The sequence below is a fragment of the Myotis nattereri genome, assembly GCF_964212035.1.
Source record: "Myotis nattereri genome assembly, chromosome: 2".
Classification (NCBI taxonomy): Eukaryota; Metazoa; Chordata; class Mammalia; order Chiroptera; family Vespertilionidae; genus Myotis; species Myotis nattereri.
In genome coordinates, this window is record NC_138076.1 from 154,334,225 (window position 1) to 154,340,704 (window position 6,480).

The 6,480-nt window shown below is 42.2% G+C and overlaps 1 pseudogene across 1 annotated transcript; it reads right to left on the reverse strand.

Annotated features, from left to right (window-relative positions):
* Nucleotides 1-946: 946 nt before the first annotated feature.
* On the reverse strand, nucleotides 947-1,716 carry LOC308512207 (small ribosomal subunit protein eS6-like; annotated as a pseudogene). Its single transcript has one exon. The product of its transcript is annotated as a small ribosomal subunit protein eS6-like (transcript).
* Between the last annotated feature and the right edge of the window lie 4,764 nt (nucleotides 1,717-6,480).

The window sequence follows — 6,480 nt, forward strand, 5'->3', positions numbered from 1 at the left end:
GAGAATAGACACCCCTACACAGTCTTTCATGGCTCTTATGAAAGGATGACACTGCAGAAGCTAGGTTTCTTTTTACCACCCCAAAAGGGTTCCTGCCAGATGCCGTGGGGTTCCTCCAAAGTGGTCTCAAATTTAGCAATGGCCTGTGGAAGTACAACTATGAAGTCAAATAGGGTCAAAATAAATATAATGGGCCTGGCCAGTGTCGTTGAGCATTGACCTATGAACCCAGGAGGTCAGGGATCGATTCCCAGTCAGGGCACATACCTGGGTTGCGGGCTCAGTCCCCAGTATGGGGCATGCAGGAGGCAGCCAATCAATGATTCTCTCTCATCATTGATGTTTCTGTCTCTCTCTCCCTCTCCCTTCCTTTCTGAAATCAATAAAAATATATTTAAAATAAAATAAATACAATGGGCTGTAGGTGATAAAGGAGACCCTTCTCCCCAGCTTCACTAAGGTAAAATTGGTAAATAAAAATCACATATATTTAAGATGTACCATGTGATGATTTGATACATGGATCCATTGTGAAATGATTACCAAAGTCGAGCTAATTAACATATCTATCACCTCACATAGTCCCCCCGTTTTTTTGTGGTGAGAACACTTAATATCTACTCACTTAGCAAATTTCAAGTGTGTAATACATTAAACTATAGTCACTGTGCTGTACATTAGATCCCCAGAACTTATTCATCTTATAATTGAAAATTTGTACCCTTTGACCAATGTCTCCCCATTTCCTTTAGCCCCTGGCGAACACCATTCTACTCCGCTTCTGTGAGTTCCACTCTTTAGATTCCACATAATATAAAGAAGACTCTTATCGATTCAATCCTATCACCTGTTCCTCGCTGATGTCCTAGTTTGACCAAATCCTTTTGAGAGGCAGCAACGCCTAGCTGGTTTTTGTTTTGTTTTGTTTTTTAATGTCTGTTCTTATTTATTTGTTTGTCTTGGAAAATCTCACTTTGGACTCAGACTCAGAGGTAGAAGCTCTCAGAGAGGACAGCCTCCGTCTCTTGGCAATCTGTTCCTGGTGTTTTTCTTTGGCCGCCTTCATTCTCTCAGCCCAAAGTTTAGCATATTCTGTGGCCTCTTCCACATTTTTCTTAGTAACATTGTTTCTTCAGAGCAATACACCATTTGTGTTTCAGGACATGTGGAGAAATAAGACGTTGAATCTCAGTGCTTTGGTCCTAGCTTTCTTACCTTCTTTGTTTGGGGTATTCTTACAGCATATTGGCAGACATCATCTCCTTTAGAGAGAGAGAGAGTGAAAAGTTTGTGGATTCTGCTAGCTCTTTTGGGCCCTGGTGACAAAACACAGTAGTTTCAGTGGGACCAGGAGTATCTTTCTTCCCTTTTTTTACAATGACCCAGTTGAGAACACGGAGATTGGCATCTACAGTGCAGCTCCAAACAGATTTGCACTCTCTGTCCACAGTCCTCCTTGGTCTACAACAGAAATAAACGCTCCTGACTCAGTAGCAGGCGGGCACGGGCATGGGTCAAGGCACCTGCTTCTTGGGGAACCTTGTTTGTCCTTCTCACTACTGAGTCGAACCACGTAACCCCTCTGTTCTTCACCCAGAGCATCAGCAGCAACTTCTGTGGCCATACGCGTCTCACAAAAGGAACCGAGTTTCATTCATCGTCCACCTCAATGAGTTTCTGACAGACAGTGGCTGGGGAAGAGATGCTCAGCTTCATCTCGAGGGAGTCGATTCGTTCTGAGGTGCCATGGAAAAGAGCAAGCCTGGCTCTTCCTCCGTCTTGGTGCAGATGGAGCTTTCATTCCTCTTTGCTTAGAGCAGTGGTTCTCAACCTTCCTAATGCCGCGACCCTTTAATACAGTTCCTCATGTGGTGGTGACCCCCAACCATAAAATTATTTTCGTTGCTACTTCATAACTGTCATTTTGCTACTGTTATGAATTGTAATGTAAATATCTGATATGCAGGATATATTTTCATTGTTACAAATTGAACATAATTTAAGCATAGTGATTAATCACAAAAACAATATGTAATTATATATGTGTTTTCCGATGGTCTTAGGCGACCCCTGTGAAAGGGTCCTTCGACCTCCAAAGGGGTCGCGACCCACAGGTTGAGAACCGCTGGCTTATAATCTATCATATGGGTCATCAATGGGAAACGTTTGTTGTTCACATGTTTCATAGATGTGATGAAGCTTTTTCTTGCCTGTTCACATGTTTCATAGATGTGATGAAGCTTTTTCTTGCCTGTTCCCAATAAACTAAGTTAGCTGCTCATTTTTTGAGGCTCTCAAAAAGAGGGAGTGGTTATATTAACCATTTGGCTCGATTTGGGGTTGATTAGGGAATTTAGAGATAATATATTGGAACAAATCTGACTTTGTGGACCTGTCGATTTTTGTGATTACTTTTGGTATATGAACATGAACTCGGAGGGAAAAGGTATTTTTTTTGGTGTTTTTTTATATTGAAAATTTGTTACTATAGAATTTTTACATGTTATTTATGAAAACGATTTTAAGCTCTATTGTGCAGGAAAATTCCCTAGAGAGTCAAAAATTCCCTAGAGAGTCTACGCAGGTTCTGGGACCCCATTCCAGACCTATTGGTGTTTTGGGTGGAGACTGAGTTTGTATTGTTACAGTTAAGCCCCTCTTGTACTGGGGAAATGGAACCAACTATGGTCGAGGGTGGTCTGGGAAACGGGGCAAGTTTATAATAGCTAGGGCAAGGGGGCAAGTTGATATTAGTAGCTAGAGAAACGGGGCAAGTTGATATTAGTAGCTAGAGAAACAGGGCAAGTTGATATTAGTAGCTAGAGAAATGGGGCAAGTTGATATTATTAACTAGGGAATCGGGGCAAGTTGATTAATAAGTACCTTGGTAACGGGGCAGTGTTGATTAATGTGTCCCAGGTAACTTTGTGTGTGTTTAGCCAACCATTTTGTGAATAAAAGGCTGGCCTGGAACCAGGGTCGGCGCTGTCGTAGGAGAGAACGCCTACGGCAGTCGTTGGCCAGCTTTCAATAAATCCTCGCTTGCTGCTTAAGATCTAATTGGAGTTGGTGGTCTTACTCTCGTGAATGTTGGTTCATAACAGTATTAAATACAGATATCCCAGGTGATCTTGAGGCAGTCTGTGGTCCAAATGACATTAAGTAACTGAAGTGGGAGGAAAGTGTTTACTGGAATGAAAAAAAGAGAATCTCTCATGTTCCATGCTTTTCTCTTGCAAAAAAAAGTATAGCACCAACATTAGCTTGAATTAGAGTACAATAATAACCATGCAAGAATACAGATCATTCTGAAAATCACAGATCTGGCAGAGACTTTCGGGAATCATCAATTCCTCTGTCCCTGGATTTTAAAAGTAAACTATGCAAGTAACATGGGGAAGCACAAACGCTCAAAGTGGAGTGGGGATTGGAGAGTGCCAAGGAGGGTCCAAAGCACTTTCTTAGATTGACTGGGCATCTGCTGGTTTTCCAACCACAATGGCATTCTATCTCTCCCCTCCAGATATTAAAATAATACTTTAATTTTTCTTTTAATGAAAAATGAGTAAATTGCCATCAATACTAAAAAACAAAATAAAACACATGTAAGCAGAAAGGGAAAACAAGCAATCACGTGTAATCTCACCATCCGAAGATAGTTACTGTTAATAATTTGGTGTCTATAGTATTCTGAACTCTTGCTAGATACAGAACCCCAGCTGAAACTACCTTGCATCAAAATAAAAAAAGGAAAGGCATTGGCTTATGAACCTGGTAAATCCAGGGTTATACAGTATTTAGTTTTAAGCTTGTCTGCATTCAAAGGCTCATACAATGCCATCAAATTTTGGTTCCTGTCACTTTTTCTTTTTTTTTCCGGTGTCTCTTTTCCTCTCTTTTGGCACTGTTCTCAGGCAGGCTCTCTGATGATGGCCCCCACAGCTCTGGGCTTACATCTGATTGGCTTAGTCGCCTCAGGGAAAAGAGAGGAACTATTTTCCATAAGTAAAACACATGCTCCAAGATTGATCCTAATTTGGCCCGTTTTGGGCCATGTGCCTGCCCTCAAATCATTTAATCTTGTGAGAGTAATAAAAAAGTGAGTGGGCAGGATTAGGTCCCTCTACCACTTACACATTCAACTCATGTATGCCAACTCCCCACCCCATCTACAAATCTTCTGTACCCCTTAGGAGAAAATGCGCCCTCCGCACTATGGAACACAAGCCCTGCATGAGCTGGCCCTTGGCTCACTTTCCTGCTTCACGTCCTCTATTCTTCGCCTTTTCACTCTGCTCCAGTCCACGCTGGGTTTCTTGCTGTTTCTCAAACATTTCAAGCATGTTCCCCACTTAGGGCCTCTGTACCTACTCTCTCTGCTTAGGAAATTCTTAGAAATAGCTTAGATGTCAGTGTGGTTTGTCTTCTCACTTCACTAAGTCTTTGTTCAAAGAGGCTTTCCACGATCCCCAACTCAGAGCAGTACCCCTTGCCACGCTCTGCCCTGCTTCCCTCTATCATGGCCCTTACACTGGCCACAATTAGGCAATAAAAATCCTATGACCACTTACAGTTATAAACACGTCCTTGATCCAGTCATTTATCATTTCAAGTCCCATGATATAAATAATATAAACTTAAAATTTAATGCGACTTAGCATTCTCCTTCCCAGCTCCAGCTGGGATCTCTCTTCTGGCTGTTTGTTTACTACTTGCTCAGCACTTAGGAATCCAGCTCTATGTTTTCAAGGTTCTGCTCTTGCCTCCAGGCAATCCTGGGACCAAGACATCAGATGACACAAGCTCAGCCTTCTCTTTTGCATATAGCTTGGCCCACATCATGCATCCCTGGTCCTGCCAGACTCTGGGAGTACAGCTGGCCATGCTGCCACCACTTGTCACCTCCTCCATCAGCATCTACCCAACCTGGCTATGCCTCACCCTGAAGATCTCACAAGGAAGTCAACCCACTTCATTGTATCCCTCAACTGCAGGGGACATATGTCAAACTTTATGGGGGTTTCCATTGATGCCCTACTCATTAGAGTTGAGGTGAGGACCAGGCACTTCCTATCTTCTCCTTGGAGGGGAGTTCATAGCACACACACTTCTCTCCAGAAATCCTCTTCATAAACCATTCTCCTGATAGCCATAGTCTCTACATCACTGGAGTGAGTGAGGTATTCGCCAGCTTTTAGTGAAATCCTTTGAAAATTTGCATGTTGATTTGGTTTTGTACATTAGAATATGATGTTTTGGTCCTTCAGCAGAGCTTCCATTTTTATATCCTGTTACATAGTGGTAAATGCTATATGAAGAAAATAAAGCCGCGTAATGGAATAAAGGGGCATTGGGAAAGTGCTGTTTTATTTTCCTGCAGAATAAAAACAATTTTACATGTATTTAATTTTAAAAAGGTGATATAGTCACATGAATCAGACACGGAAATGTATTAAAAAGTACTCCCCTGAAGTCTCCTTTCTATCTCAGTTCCCTGTTCACCACTATCTGCCTAGGAAACCTCTGTAAATAGGTTTTTTGTGTTGGTTTTTTTTTTTTTTTTTTTTGGTATCCTTATATAGTTTCTTGATATAAACAAGCAAACAGAAGTATACATTCTTATTTTAAGCCCTCCTTTCACAGATGGTAGTATACCACATACACTGCTTTGCACTTTGCTTTTTACATAATTGTGTATCTTGGAGAGCTTCCCATGTGGGGATTTGGAGATCTTCCTCATTCTTTTGTATAGCTGCAAAGCAATAGTCCAGTGTATGAATGTTCTATAATTTGTTTAACCTGCCCCCTGTTGATAAACATTGAGTTCGTCTGCAATCTTTTGTTATTCCAGATATTGTAATGAATAACTCGATGCATATATCATTTCCCTGCGTGTGAATGCATCTGGAGGATAACTTTGTAGAGGTGGGATTACTGGGCCAAAGGGAATGCGTGTTTGTGATTTGGATCACTGTCGCCAAATTGCCCTGCACCCGCTCAGCCTGTATCCAGGGTGTTAACTCTGCAGAGCTGACATGTGAGCAGCAAGCTGAATCTCGGAAAGGGGCCATCCAGGTGAAAATCTGAGGGAAGATCACTATAGGTCAGCGGTTCTCAACCTGTGGGTCGAGACCCCTTTGGCGGTTGAACGACCCTTTCACAGGGGTTGCCTAAGACCATCCTGCATATCAGATATTTACATTACGATTCATAACAGTAGCAACATTACAGTTATGAAGTAGCAACGAAAATAATGTTATGGTTGGGTCACAACATGAGGAACTGTATTTAAAGGGCCAGAAGGTTGAGAACGACTGCTCTAGGTAGAGGGAGATAGGGTAAAGGTCTGAGGCAGAAACCAGCTCAGCATGTTGGAGGGAGGCAAAACTGCCAGTATGGTGGGTGTGTCATGAGGGGGACAGAACAAGAGGGGGTAGAGGGTTTAGCAGAGGACGGATCATGTTGACCCAACTTGGGAGT